Source organism: Callithrix jacchus, chromosome 6 (genome assembly GCF_049354715.1).
Source record: "Callithrix jacchus isolate 240 chromosome 6, calJac240_pri, whole genome shotgun sequence".
Lineage (NCBI taxonomy): Eukaryota > Metazoa > Chordata > Mammalia > Primates > Cebidae > Callithrix > Callithrix jacchus.
The window spans coordinates 42,695,750-42,711,915 of NC_133507.1; the positions used below are offsets into that span (position 1 = coordinate 42,695,750).

The 16,166-nt window shown below is 38.3% G+C and overlaps 1 long non-coding RNA gene across 1 annotated transcript in view; it reads left to right on the top strand.

Annotated features, from left to right (window-relative positions):
- Nucleotides 1-723: 723 nt before the first annotated feature.
- Nucleotides 724-16,166, top strand: part of LOC144576750 (uncharacterized) — a 200,331-nt gene continuing 184,888 nt past the window's right edge. Inside the window, exon 1 of the long non-coding RNA XR_013519217.1 lies at nt 724-814. This is a non-coding gene — a long non-coding RNA (uncharacterized LOC144576750). The remainder of the gene's footprint in view (nt 815-16,166) is intronic.

Sequence of the window (16,166 nt, forward strand, 5' to 3'; positions counted from 1 at the left end):
CTTTCCACATCTATCTCTCTGAGGTGATCATTTGCAATGTGGCTGAGGCACAGATTTGAATTTAAGATGCTGCAAAATAGGAGAGCCAGAACAAGTAAATTACCTAGTAGGTGAGTAAGCTAGTGCCACAAAGGAACATTACAATATGACTCTGTAATTTTGTTCTTGTTTTTAAGTTAATGCGTAATAATTCTTGTGAAGATATTTAGTTTTTGAATTTAAATTTGGGGAAAATTTATATTTATTGTTTATACTCTAGGGGAGAAGAAATCCCACCCATCACTAGGTCTATGATTGAGACCCTAAAACAAAAGACAACGTAACAAATTAATGTAAGTTGTACATAGCATGGGAGCCTTCATAAGCAAATGAAGACCCAAAGAAACAGAGAAACCTGTGTGTTTTTATGCTAAGTTTGATGAAGTAGAAAATTATGAGGAGGTTTGATTATATAGAGGAGGAAAAATAGTTTCCCCGATTTTCCCAGAGTTCCTGGCTAGGTCTGAAATGAAACTGAGAAGAAGACAGATTAACAGGAGAAAACATGCAAGTTTATTTATTCAAAAATTTAAATGACATATTCACCTCCAGAAATTTAGAGCCCAAGAAACAGGAAAACTTTGTTATGCTTAGATTTGATGAAGAATGAGCAATCATGTAGAAATGTGATTGGACAAATGATAATAGACTGAGAGAGGGGAATCCAGCAAGACCTGTCTGTTCAGATGCTTCTTGGTTTCTCTCTGGAACATTCCTTCCTCCTGGGTATAGGCAGGACCCCTTTAGGAATGAGATGTTATCATCTTCAAGTAAGGTATGTCAGCATTTCTTTATGGTCAACTGTTAGACAGAAAGGTGGGGGAAAGCTAAGGTAACATTTCTAAGTTTTATGGCTTGCTTTGGGAAAGAGGAATTCTAGTTTCTTTGGCTTTTCTTGGGGGACAAAGAGGAGGAGGAGAAAGGAGGGCAGGAGAAAGTCAGATTTTGCTTCTGAGGCCCTTTTGGTTTCCTTCAGCCTGACATACTCAGTATGCCAAGGCACTATACTTGAAGTATTGTGTTTTGAAACCAGACACTGGACACAGAGATATGATCTAAAGAGAATGAACTACAGGGAACTTTTTGGCAAGGCCTGTTTGTTCAGATTTTTTTTTTCTCCATGTTGCTGTATCTTAAGAATGTTTCTTCTAGGTTTAGGGTGGGCACCTCTCACCTGAAGTTCTTACAACCTTCTTAGGGACCTGTCAGCTAAATTTTATGGCCTATTTCAAAGGACAAGGTATGAGGGAAGGTGAGAGTAATCTTCCTGCTCCCACTGTTTTCTCAAATGCCAAAGTGCCATATTCTGGAGTACTGCGTCCTGAATCCTATCGACACATTTAAGAGAATTTTGAAATATATATTTGTGTAAGCTGAGATTTTTAATGCTTTTTATGGTTCATTGCTTTATTTTTGTTTTCAATTAACATTTTTATGAAGCCTTTTTGAAAATTTAAAGACTGGGAGTACGGAAATCAGAATGCCTGTTGAAGTATTTTTTGATTTTGAGACTGTTGATGATGCAAAGCTGTGAAAGTTGTGATGAGTGAATGGTGTGAGGAGTAGCAATGGTATTGCTGTAAAGGGAGTTTAGAACAAGCCATTATGGCATAAAAATTATATTAAGCTGAAGGCACTTGAGTTTCTGAAATTCTTTATTTGCCTAAAAGCAGAGGCTCTCAAAAGAACTCAATTGTCATAAATCCTCTCCCTTGGAGCAACTGTAATCTTTCCTTCTCACCGATGAGAAGTCAGCACCACATTGAAAGAGACACTGTCACAATACTCTCATCTCTCTCATCTATTCTGAGGAGCCATTTAACTTTCTGAAAAGTTGTTTGTTTTCCACAAGTGATTTTTAAAAAACTATTTTTTTTTTTTTTTTGAGACGGAGTTTCGCTCTTGTTACCCAGGCTGGAGTGCAATGGCGATCTCGGCTCACCGCAACCTCCGCCTCCTGGGTTCAGGCAATTCTCCTGCCTCAGCCTCCCGAGTATCTGGGATTACAGGCACGTGCCACCATGCCCAGCTAGTTTTTTGTATTTTTAGTGGAGACGGGGTTTCACCATGTTGACCAGGATGGTCTCGATCTCTTGACCTCGTGATCCACCCGCCTCGGCCTCCAAAAGTGCTGGGATTACAGGCTTGAGCCACTGCGCCCGGCCAAAACTATTTTTTTAATCTTTACATTTTGTGGATACATAGTAAGTGTATAAATTTATGGGGTGCATGAGATGTTTTGTTATCAGCATGCAATGTGAAATTATCACATCATGGAGAATGGGGTATCCATCCTTTCAAGCTTTCATCCTCTGAGTTACAAGTGGTCCATGTATACTCTCTAAGTTATTAAAAAATATACGATTATTATTTACTATTGTCACCCTATTGTGCTACCAACTAGTTGGTCTTATTTATTTTTCCTCTTTGTTTTTGTCCCTATTAACAATCCCCACCTCTTCCCAACCCTCTCACTACCTCTGGTAACCATCCTTCTACTCTCTATGTCCAGGAGTTAAATTGTTTTGATTTTTAGATCCCACAAATAAATAAAAACATGTGATGTTTGTCTTTATGTGCCTAGCTTATTTCGCTTAACATAGTAATCTGTGTTCCTACCCATATTATTTCAAATGACAGGTTCTCATTCTTTCTTGTGGCCGAATAGTACTCCACTGTGTATATGTACCACATTTTCTTTATTCATTAAGCTGCTGATGGACACTTAGGTTGCTTCCCAATCTTAACTATTGTGAATAGTGTTACAACAAACATAGGAGTGCTGATCTCTCTCTCCATCTCTCTCTCTCTCTCTTTTTTATGATGGAGTCTTGCTCTGTCACCCAGGCTGGAGTGCAGTGGCATGATCTCAGCTCACTGCAACCTCTGCCTTTCAGGTTCAAGCAATTCTCCTGCTTCAGCCTCCCAAGTAGCTGGGATTACAGGCGACTGCCACCACCCCACTGGTTAATTTTTATATTTTTAGTAGAGATGGGGTTTCACCATGTTGGCCAGGCTGGTCTTCAATTCCTTACCTCATGATCCACCCACCTTGGCCTCCCAAAGTGCTGGGATTACAGGCGTGAGCCACCACGCCTGGTCTCAGATATCTCTTTAATATACTTATTTTCTTTCTTTTGGATATATACCCAGCAGTGGCATTGCTGGATCATATGGTAGATAAATTTTTAGTTTTTTGAGGATTCTCTAACTGTTCTCCATAGTGATTGTACTAATTTACATTCCCACCAACAGTGCATGAGGGTTCCCTTTTCTCCATATCCTTGCCGGCATTTGTTACTGCCTGTCTTTTGGCTATAAATCATTATAATTGGGGTAGGAAGATAGCTAATTATAGTTTTGATTTGTATTTATCTGATGATCAGTGATGTTGAGCTCCTCTTCATATGTCTGTTCATCATTTGTGTGTCTTCTTTCCAGAAGTGTCTCGTCAAATCCTTTGCCCACTTTTTGATTGGATTATTAGATTTTTCTCTATAGAGTTATTTGAGCTCTTTATATATTCTGGTTATTAGTCCTTTGTCAGATGGGTAGTTTGCAAATATTTTCTCCCATTCTGTGGGCTGTCCCTGAACTTTATTGAGTGTTGGGAGTTTATTAAGTGTCTTGAAGTAGTCTTCTTTGGGTTAAATCTGCTTGATGTTGTGTAACCTTCTTGTACTTGGATATTGATGTCTTCTTTAGGTTTGGGAAGTTCTTGTTTATTATCCCTTTGAATAAACTTTCTAATCTTATCTCTTTCTCTATCTCCTATTTAAGGCCAATAACTCTTATATTTACCCCTTTGAAGCTATTTCCTAGATCCTGTAGGCAGGCTTTTTTTTTTTTCTTTTATCTCCTCTGACTATGTATTTTCAAATAGCCCAGGAAGGCTTTCCAGATATTTGAAAGGACTTGGGTTTTGGGATCTAAGCTGTGTCTACTTTAGGAGCACCCATAGTTCAGGAATGCTATGATTCTTATAGACTTGTAGAAGTACCACATTGATGGCCTAAGACAAGACCTGGGAGACTTCTCTGGATTACCAGGTAGAAACTCTTGTTCTCTTCCCTTACTTTCTCCCAAACAAGCGGAGTCTCTCTGTCCGTTCTGAGCCATCTCAACCTGGGGGGTGGAGTGACACTAGCACCTCTGTGGTCACTGCCACTGTGACTGGATTGAGTCAGACCTGAAGCCTGCACATCACTGAGTTTTATCCAAGGCTGGCTCTAACAATTCCCTGGCTATTGCCTATGTTCTCTTAAGGCCCTGGGGCTACAGAATCAGCAGGTAGCAAAGCCAGCCTGGCCTATGTCCTTCCCTTCAGGGCAACAAGTTCCCCTAGGCCCTATGTGGGTCCAGAAGTGCTATCCAGGAGTCTGTAACTAGAGTAAAAAACCTTAGATAAGTCTACCTGGTGTTCTATTGTATTTCAGCTGAGCTGGCACTCAAACTATAAGATACAGTTCTTCCCGCTCTTCCCCTTTCCAAAGGCAGAGGAGCCTTATCCTGTAGCTACTGCCAACCCTGGCCTCATACTACCAGCCAATGTTGCCGTAAGGCCCAAAAGTTCTTAAGTCAGTTTGTGGTGAATGCTGCCTGGTTTGGGATTCACCCTTCAGGGCCACAGGCTCCCCTCTGGCCTAGGGTAAATCCAGAAATACTGTCCAAGAATCAAGTCCTGGAATTGGAGACCCCAGGAGCCTGCTTGGTACTCTTTCCTCCTTTGGCCATGCTGATGTATAAGGGTAGGACAAAGTTCCCTTTACTCTTCCCTCTGCTTCCCTCAAACAGGAGTTTTGCCCCATTGCCACCAAAGCTGGTAATGTGCTGAGTCTTACCTGAAGCCAGCAAATCTCAGAGGCTCACTCAAGAAGCTTGATGTAGTACCTGAGTATCACTGCTGATTATTCTGGTCCCAAGGGCTCTTCAATTAATGCTTGTGGGACTTAGTCCTTTCCTTCAAGGCAGTGGGTTCCCTTCTGGCCCAGGGTGTGACAAGATATATTGTCTGGGAGCAAAGCCTAGAAGGGTGACCTCACGGCTCTATCTGGTGCCCCATTCTGCTGTGGCTGAGTCAGTATCTAAGATGGAAGACAAAACCCTCCCCACTCTTCTTTCTCCTCCCCTCAGGCAGAAGGTAGAGGTCTCTTTTAGAGTCATGAGCTGTGTAGCCTGCGGTTAGGGGAGGGGTGATGCCAGTACTCCCTTGGCTGCCCCAGCTGGTGTCTCAGTGTGTCACATGCCACTCCCCAGCTCCCCCAAATCCAATGTCTCTGGGCCTAATTTAGTACTAGGACTTGCCTAAGAATTGCAGTCCTTATGGCCTAGACTGCCTTTCAAATTTATTTGGAGACACAGAATGTTGTAGCTTTCAGTGGTGAGGTTGGCAGCCACTCAAGTTCTGACTGCTGGGATCTGCAATTCTTTTCTGGCTTGTGCTGGTTTAAATGCTCTCTCTGTGGGCATGTCAGCTGAGTCTGGTCTGGTTTTTCTTTCTCCTTTAAAAGGACAGTGCTGAGTTCAATGGCTCACAGTTGTGTTCTCCCTTCTCCAGTGCCCAGAAATGCTCTCAGCACCATGCCCTTGCCGCCAAGCCTGTGAAAGGGATGGTGTCAGCAATTCTAGAAAGTTTTTTCTTTCTCTTTTAACACCTTTCTTAGTGATATGATGTTAAAAGCAGGTACTGTGAGTGCTCACCTGATTTTTGGTTCTTATGAAGGTGTTTTTTTTTCTGTATAGATAATTTTTAACTTGGTGTCCTTGCTGGGGCTGGGGACAATTGGTAAAACCCTCTATTCTACCATCTTGCTTCACCCCATAAGTTCCCTTTTTACTCACTTTGTAAAAAGTCATTTGTTCTTTTAGAAGAGCCTCTCTACCTCTCCTGGTCTCTTATTCAAATGGCATATAAGCTCCTATTCTAACCACCTCCTTGAATTGCATTTCTTTGTGAATACCTGTATATACATATGTAATTAAATCTGCTTCTTTCTTTTGCTGATTTGCTTTTGTCTGTTTAATTTGCAGGTCCTCAATTACTAAACATGTAAAAGTAGAGGAAAAGTTTTTCTTCCCTGACAGGTGGTACTAATTAGGGAAAGGTAATCTGAAAGGAATATTTAATTGAAGGAACAGGAATCATTACCTTTGTGTCAACCACTTTGCTCAAAGACAGGCTGTCCATTCAGGAATAAAATAATTAGAACGTCCATTATTTTCATTTGTTTCTTTTTGGTTATGCAGATTATTTCACCTTTAGATAACAGGTGCAGGATTTTAGTCAATCTGAGAAAAATTTATATAATTTTGTTAAAATGGTTTTATTCTTTTCAGTGAGTTATTAATGTTTCCACAAGGAAAAGGAAGATTGAGTTGTCTTATTCAAATATTGGTGGTTACTCTTGGCTTCAGACTCTTCAATTGTTTTTTACTGCATTAGCAGTAAAGATCATAGTCCACAATGTGCAATAAAGGACCTTCCATGGGACATCCCTTATCAACCTCTATAGACCTTACTTTTCAATTTACTCCTCCTACCTTCTACCCTACAGGCCTGCTGAACTCTCTATAGTTTTCATTGCCACACTGTTTCGTGTCCCTGTAAACTTGCTCTTTCCCTATCCTGTCTTCCTGAGAGTGAGTTGGACAGAAAAATCCTCCTGAGTGTTACATCTTAGTGGAAGAATAGTTTAAGCAAATAGTTTTCAAATTTTAATGCGCTTCACACTTTCCTAGCAAGCCAGCTTGCTAAACTGCATATACCTAGGCTTTCAGGGTGAAGGAAACAAAAATATTTCACCCTAAAATACACTTCTTTGTCATATTTTAAGATGGTTGTTTAGAGGGTCCGCGAACAGAAATAGCTCTGCAAGGTTGTCTTTTGCTGGGGGAAATTTGCATCTATAGAGAAAATCTACATGATGCAGCCAGATATTCTCTGAGGCCTTTCTTTGTCTAGATCTAGGAAATATTAACTGAGAGTCTGACACCTTTAAAGGTTTGAGAGAAACATTCACCACCTATTCTCTCTGAGGGCTGCTACATGTGAGGTTTCGTCTACATAACAAGACCACATTTACTACGCAGGCTTCCTCTTCTCCCTCTCACATAACCTATTTTGCCACCATAACCTGTTTTGCCATTCTTTCTGTAATCTCAAGAAAGTATATAAGTTTTGGAACCCCACTGGGGCATGGGGGTATCACTCTGTGGTTTTTCCCTTGTGTGCACTTTAATAAATTTGTATGCCTTTTCTATGGTTAATCTCCTTTAGTGAGTTGATTTTTTTAGCAAACCTTCAAAGGACAAAGTGGAAACTTTCCTTTAGCTCCCACAGATTCAGGAGGTCTGAGAGGTGAAGCCTAGGAACATGCATTCTAGAAAACTCTCTAGGGGATTTGAAGCAGGTGTCCATGATTATACTTTGAGAACGTTGGGCTTAAAGGATGTGCAGTCCTAGGGTGGCAAGGAGGAAGGCTGAAGAATTGGATAAGATGGCACTGCACACATAGGAATACCATGGGCAAAGGCAGCTTATATTGCAGGAGCTCGTTGTTAAATTTTCGGCAATTTTGTGAGTTGATTTTTGAACACAGCCATTATTAAATAGATTACATAAACTGACCATTAAATAAATTATATTAAATGCAAAAGTAATAAACATAAAAAACATCACTTCCTAATTATTTCACTACCTTTTACTATTCCCTATGCTCTTAGGCATATCTATGCTGTTAAGTATGTGCCTATTTTAACTGTGTGGTAAAATTACTATATTATCGTGTACTACAGTAAACCAAAAAATATCTGAGACAAGTCTCAATCAATTAAGAAGTTTATTTTGGCATGCTTAAGGATATGTGACACAGCCTCGGAAGTTCCCAATGACATGTGTCCAAGTTGGTTAGGCTAAAGGTTGGTGTTATACATTTTAGAAAGACATAAGACATCAATCAATACATGCAAGATTTACATTGATTTGGTCTAGAAAGGCAGAGCAACACAAAGTGGGGTCTTCCAAGTTACAGGTGGATTCAAAGATTTTTCTGATTGACAATTAGTTGAAAGAGTTTGTTTGAAGAACTGGAATCCATACAAGAGAGTGTCTGGGTTAAGATAAGGAGCTAAGACCAAGGTTATTTTTATGCAGATGAAGCCTCTAGGTAGTAGGCTTCAGAAAGAATAGATTGTAAATGTTTTTTAGCAGACTTAAAAAGCTACCAGACTCTTATGTTAATTCTCTCCTGAATCAGGAAAAGACTTGGAAAGGGAAAGGGATTTCCTGCAGAATGTAGATTTTTTTGAAGCCACAAGAGACAGCTTTGCAGGGCCATTTCAAAATATGTCAAAGAAATATATGTTGGGGTAAAATACTTCAATTTCTTTCTGGGCCTGTTGTCTCTCATGTGATGCTGTACTAGGCTGGAATTTGGTGTCTTATTGCTACAAAAAGTATTAAGATATCTATTTTAATGTTAATGGTGGTCAGTTGTACCTGAATTCCAAAGGGAGGAGGTATTAAGGCATGTTTGACCCTCTTTCCCATCGTGGCCTCAACTAGTTTTTTAGGTAAACTTTAGAATGCCTTTGGTTGAGAGGAGGGGTCCATTCAAATGGTTGGGGTGAGCTTAGAATTTTATCTGTAGTTCACACTACTCTGTATTTCTTCTCAACTTCACATTCAGTGATGCCATGTTAGTAGCTTAATATTGGCCATGGTAGGAGTATTTGTAACGTAAATGTTGGTAAATGTTACAAATCTGGGTTCTATCTATATCTCCTTCCCACTTTGAGTCAATTTACCAGCATATTAGTGAATGAGGGTGAAAAAGTGTTGGTTGTATATAGTGAAGTACAAGCCGTGTGATCTTTCTGGAACTTTAGGTAGAAGTAGCTAAGAATTGGGTATTGGCCATTTCATGGAGTGTTCGTGTGATCCAGATTTGACAAGCAAGGAGATTATTCTAGTACTAATGGAAACTCACTGTAGAATATAGTATACAGAATGGTCAAATTTATTTTTGGAAAGGTGGTTCTGTGAAGGATAATTTTGAAATTGATAAAATTAAAAATCAGGAGACCAATCAGGAGGCTGTATTTCATATGACAGAGCATGGTAAATTGGACTGATAGTCCATTCTACTCTCTATACTTCCACTATCTAGAGAAATATTTAGCAGTTAAACTTGTCAGTAATTAGAAAGTGGTGAGAGTGAGGAGTCATATTTCTAACCTGGTTCACTGGGTGGGTGGTGGGGGAAGCCAATGACATAGAGAATACAAGCCTTAAAGCAAGTTTAGATGAGGAAAATAATGGTATATTAAAGATTTGCTGTTACTGATGAACCTGTATGATAGTACTTCCCAAACTTTCTCATGTTATGACACTCATAGAGAATGATACTGTGGCACATGACATAGAACAGAGACTGGTTAATGTTAAGGATAACTAGCTTCTGAAGTATGATCACTCCAGCTTCTACTCTGATTGCCTCATATATGTACGTTTTATGTATTTACGTAACACATATAATCACATGTTGTAAAATGCTCACAGAGCTCAATTAAGTAACATGTTTAAAGTTGATATGACCTATGGAGAAGTTGGAAGTTAGGAATGAAAACATACAACTTAAGTGTCTAGGATTTTGTCTTAAAATAAAAGAAGAGCAGTTGCTCTGAATGAAGCTGTGTTATCAGTGCTGTGATTTAGTATTATTCTTTTATCACTGAAAAGAAGAGGTAGAAACTGCAATTGAGAATTGAGTATCTGTTAAGCTAATTGAAAGTGCAAAGGAAGCAAATTAATGTCTTTTTTTAAGATAATTTTAATTGACAATTATAATAAGGAAATTGAGTGTTTTTCAGTATAAACTAGAAGAGAAGACTGCCCAAGTTCTGGCCTATAGTCAGAAGACTTCTAACAGTAAGAAACTGATAAATTTCTATTTCTTTTTAATAACTGGAAAAGCTATTATTTTTATTTACCATAAAGTACCACAGCATGTTATTTTTTCCTTCTCTTTGACCTACCCAATTAAATCTATGTTTATAATATTTTCCATACTAAAAATGAGGATGTAGGGAAGAGGAAGTACCTTTTCCTTACTCATTAGGTTCATGGCTGAGGCCCTGATAACAAAAGATAGATAAGCAAGAGTAAAACATACAAATTTATTTAATATAAGTTTCATGTGACACAAGAGCCTTCATAATAAAATGAAGATGCAAAGTAATGGGTAAAACTGTATATTTATTATGCCGGGTTTGATGAAGTAGATAGGACTGTGGAGATGCATGATTGGATAAAGAAGTATGATTTAATAGTACTAAGCTGGAGGAATTATAGCAAGGCCTGTTTGTTCAGATTCTTCCCTATAACCCATCATCTTTGGAGAGAAGCATGTTCTTTTCATCCATATAGAAAGGGCACTTCTCACATGAGGACTGCTTCAGGGGAAGCTCGGAAAATTCTTCCTAGGTTTTATGACCTGTGTCAGGGGGAGAAGGGCAGGTCAATGAGAGACCCTCAAGCTTCTGTGGTTTTATAAAATTCCCTTCTGCCTAAACTATTTTGGGGTTATTATGCCCTGAACCTCATCAGTGACATACCTAAAATATTATTCTGTACTTGTGAGAACAATGAAATAAAATGTATAATGAAGTAAGGACTTTCCTCAAAAGTTAAAGTTTTATAAAAACAATATGTGGCTGTATATTGAACACATTGTCTAGAAATTAAGAAATATTTTACCCTTTTGGAGCTCATAGTCATAAGGCAGAGCCTAGAGGAGACGATAAGCACCCAAGCATTGTGGTGACATGTACAAATATGTACTTGTTCTAAAATTGAAAGTAAACAAGACCATTTTTAAGAAATAAAAAGGTATTTATTTTTTTACACCCTTATAAAACAGTATTTGCAATGATTAAGAACAACTTCTTATTTGGTTATTCCCAATGCCAGAAATTGTGGCAATAAAAATGAAACAATATGCAGAAGTAATAACTTTGTTAATACAGGTATCTGTACACTTTTCTTCATGTAAGTAATTAAATAACGTATATATGTTCAGTTCTAATGAAAAATGCAAAATTGATTTTGTCCTTTGGACCAGGGTCCAAAGGAGGCACACCTAACTGAGCCTGGAAGAAAAGGGAGGTGGTAGGGCCTGGCAGGGGTGGGAATGTGAACTGAGTCTTGCAGACACAAGAATGCCTAAGAGATTATTGCTCCTGCAAATTTCAGGTGGTGTTAAATTATTGGTTTTTATGAGATAATGGGAGATGAGGTTGTACGGGCAAGCAAGGACCATAACATGAAAGCCAAGAAGAGCTGCTGAAAAGCTTAGAGTTTGTCCTTGAAGCAATTGAGAGCTGTTGGTGAATTTCCTAAAGAGACTAACATGAATAGTTTTGAGGTGTAGAAAGATAGCTCTGGCAATAGAGAATGGAGAGTAAAGGGATGACAGAGGAAGCCAGGTAGGGACCAGTTGAAAGAATTGCAGTAATCCAAGTGAAAAGTATTGTAACTGAATTAATGCAATGGCAGTGTGGATATTGGAAAAGGAACTGATTCAGGTGCATTTAAGAAGGGGAATCAGATACTGATTGTGGTGAGGGATTAAAAGGGGAGAGAAAATCTAGATCTATTTGGTCCAGTCTATTGGATGCAGAGTGGTATTTTTCACTGGCAGACGGGGAGAGAAGGGTGGGAGGGGACTTTACATTATACTGATTTTTGTCACTACCAATGCTTCTATTTATAAAAATTTCCTCTATGAAATCTTCTAAGGAGATAATCGATAGCTCATGACTAGAACAGTGAGATGAGAAAATCAATTTCGCATTTTTCATTAGAACTGAACATATATACATTATTTAATTACTTACATGAAGAAAAGTGTATAGATACCTGTATTAACAAAGTTATTACTTCTGCATATTGTTTTATTTTTATTGCCACACTTTCTGGCATTGGGAATAACCAAATAAGAAGTTGTTCTTAATCATCGCAAATACTGTTTTATAAGGGTGTAAAAAAATAAATACCATGTTTTTTCTTAAAAATGGTCTTGTTTACTTTCAATTTTAGAATGAGCACATTTCTCTTTTCCTTGTTAACCTATGGGGATAGTCACTGGAATACTTTTCTTAATTTTGAGGAAAATATCAGAATGCTATATTTAAAAAAATTCAGAAGTCTAGTTACAATTGCTGAAGTCAATTCAAAAACGTAAGGAAGATTAACAAAAAGAATCACAATGAAAACTCTTATAGGAGCTGTGAAAATCTGAAGCCTAATGATATGTCAGTGTGCTCTTATAACAAACCAGCACAGAATGCCTTTAAAGCAGTGAGATGTTGGTATGATGTAACTACCAAGGCGCAAGTTGAGGTGTTAAGTTTGATATATTGCGGTCTTTTCTATCTGTTCCAATTTGCCTCCATGGTAACCGTTGCTGCTTCACCAGCCTGACTATGATCCAGCTCTCAGCATTGTCTTTTAATGAGACATCTTTGGTTGGATGCAATTTCATTTACTACAATTGAGTTGGATTTTTAAAAGCAATAATCTAATACTTTATATAAATTATCAATCTTCATAGTATTGATGTGTAGAGAAATTGTTTACACTTGAAATTTTGGTCCTTCTAGTTTTTTACTGGAATATTAATTCAGTTAAAAAATAATTTCACAATAGCTTTCAACACTTTAGAGAGAACAACTATGAAATTCTCATGCCATTGGCAGTATGAATACCCCAACATATTAGGTCTGGGTACAAATTTTCCAAATTTTGGCTTCAGAAAACTGAGAGTGAAAAGAGCCATAAAGAATATTAAGTTAATTTTTCATATTAACTTACATTTAAAAATTCTTAACAAGGAAAAATTCTAGCTATCCTTCCAGGCTCTTACATTAAATTCAGAAATAGTGTTCTGGGTGGGGAGCAGTGGCTCATGCCTGTAATCCCAGCACTTTGGGAGGCCTAGGGGGCGAATCACAAGGTCAAGGGATCAAGACCATCCTGGCCAACATGGTGAAATCCGATCTCTACTAAAAATAAAAAAAAATTAGCTGGGAGTGGGGTTGCATGCCTATAGTCCTAGCTACTTGGGAGGCCAAGGCAGGAGAATCGCTTGAACCCAGGAGGTTGCAGTGAGCTGAGATTGTGCCATTGCACTCCAGCCTGGTGACAGAGTAAGACTCTGTCTAAAAAAAAAATTAACTAAAAAAAGAATAAATAAATAAATAAAAGAAAAAAGAAATAGTGTTCTGTAACATAAGATGGGTTAAAATATACTGTGATATGCAATATTCAAATTTGGAAAGTTTTTTTTTTTAGAGGATATAAAATCATTAATTTGAGTAATTTTTTATTACCATTATTAAAAGGAAAACATAGGCTATATGATAAAAAGAAAAAAAAAATAAAAATTGAGAACACCCATTTTCTGTACTTGTAGGATTGAAAGAGAAATGATAATTATTATTCTTTCTTTTTTTGAATAAGGGTCTTGCTTTGTCATCCAGGCTGGAGGGCAGTGGTGCTGACAGCCCCTCTGTAGCTGGAACTACAGGTGCATGCTACTATGCTCAGATAATTTATTTTTATTTTTTGTAGAGACAAGGTTTCACCATGTTACCCAGGCTGGCATCGAACTTCTGAGTTCGAGTGATTCATCTGCCTTGCCTCCCAAAATGCTGGGATTATAGGCATGAGCTATAGCACCTGGTGGAGAAATCTAGATCAAATGTAAAGGGAATTTCAATTCTGTACAAGTCAAGAAAAAAAGTCTCTTTCCATTGGCTTAAATACTTAAACAAGAAACTTAAAAGCAATTACATTAGTTCACAGTAATTTAACAGCCATGGTTATGATATAGAAATAATAGAAACTATTTAAGCTTCACTTCTCTTCACTTTCACCTTCCAGAGGCAATATGTACAATGTATTTTAATGTTACCCTGGCAGAAAATACAACATTTAAATCTAATTTTTATTTGTTCTACATAATATTATATATAAGCTGATATTGTTCTGCTCTGTGTCCCCACCCAAATCTTATGTTGACTTTTACTTTCCAGTGTTGGAGGAGTGCCTCAGTGGCAGGCAATTGGATCATGGGAGTGGATTTTCCTTCTTGCTGTTCTCATGATAGTGAGTGAGTTCTTATGAGATCCAGTTGTTTAAAAGTATGTAGCACCAGGCCAGGTGCAGTGGCTCATGCCTGTAATCCCAGCACTTTGGGAGGCCAAGGCGGGTAGATCACGAGATCAGGAGTTTGAGACCAGCCCGGCCAACATGGTGAAACCTCATCTCTACTAAACATACAGAAATTAGTTGGGTGTGTAGTGTCTCCCTGTAATCCCAGCTACTCTGTAGGCTGAGATAGGATAATCGCTTGAACCCAGAAGGCAAAGTTTGCAGTGAGCCGAGATTGTGCCACAGTACTCCAGCTTGGGCAGCAGAGTGAGACTCCATCTGAACAACAACAACAAAATAAAATAAAAGAAAACAAATGTGTAGCATTTACCCTTTCATTCTCTCTCTCCTGCTCTACCATGGTAAGCCATACTTGTTTCCCCTTCCCCTTCCACCATGGTTGTAAACCTCCTGAGGCCTCCCAGCTATGCTTCCTCTATGGTCTGCAGTACTGAGTCAATTAAACCTCTTTTTTTCATAAATTACAGTCTCAGGTAGTTTTTTATAGCAGTGTGAGGACAAACTAATACACAAACACAAATTAACTCTGTTAATTTATTTAAAATATAAACATTTTATGTAGCTTTCATATAACAAAATTCTTGAGGGGGTTGAAAAATAAAAGAGAAAAACACCTTAACTAAATATAATTGTTAGTGAGAAATACTTTAGGTAACTGAACAGAGAAAATAAATGTACTGATGTCTGCATTTGTGTATCTTAGAATGATTAAAGTATTGACAGGGTTCAGGTCATAGTACTGCCAAAGATGTCATCTTGACACTTTCAGAAACAGCAGGAGCAAGAAAGTGCCTCTGACCTTTTCCTACCCTTCTCCCCTGAAGCAGGCCATAAAATAATTCTCTGACCCTTCTCTAAACTAGAACATAAGACTTTAATTCAGAGGTACCCTCCTTATACCTGGAGGAAATGAACATCCTTATCCTTGAAGACACAGAAATGCCAAGAAGAATCTAAATAAATGGGCCTGGCTAAGTTTCTTTCAGTTTATTACCATTAGATCTTACCGCTTTGTCCTTCAATCATATTACTGACCATAAAATACAAACTTTTCCTTGCATTTTGGGTCTTCATTTCTGAAGCCTCCTGTGTTACATTAAACATATTAAATACATCTGTATATATTTTTTCTTGTTAATCTTTTAATGTATTTCAGCCATGAATTTAACATGGTGAGAAAGGAGTCTTTTTTTTTTTCCTGTGCAATATCCATTGCTAAACACTTGATCTTCTCTACAACAATACCTGTCTCCTTCAGTTTTTGCTATCTTTAAATAAGAACATCTGTCTCTTTGCTCATGCTAGAAATCTGTGTCATCTTTAGCCCCTTTCTTTCACTTGCCTCTCACACTCTGTTTGTCGAGTTGATTCTCTACCAAAACTTTTGTAGCCCTGCCCACTTCTCTCTATTTCTACAGTCATTGGCCAAATTCAAATATCTTGCACAGACTCCTGTGATAGTCTCCTAATTAAGCTCTCTTTATTTGCTTTTGTATCCCTCTATTCTACTCTCTGCAGAATAGAGTATTATTTAAAAAAATCTACAGGTGGCTCATGCCTGTAATCCCAACACTTTGGGAGGCCGAGGTGGGCAGATCACAAGGTCAGGAGATGGAGACCATCCTGGCTAAGATGGTGAAACCCCATCTCTACTAAAAATACAAAAAAATTAGCCAGGCATGGTGGCATGTGCCTGTAGTCCCAGCTACTTGGGAGGCTGAGGCAGGATACTCACTTGAACCTGGGAGGTGGAGGTTCCAGTGACCTGAGATTGTGCCACTACACTCCAGGCGACAGAGCAAGAATTGGTCTCAAAAAAAAAAAAAATCTGGTAATGTCAATACCTCTTAATATCTTTCAATGTCTTCTGATTCTCTTCATATGAAGTTTAAAA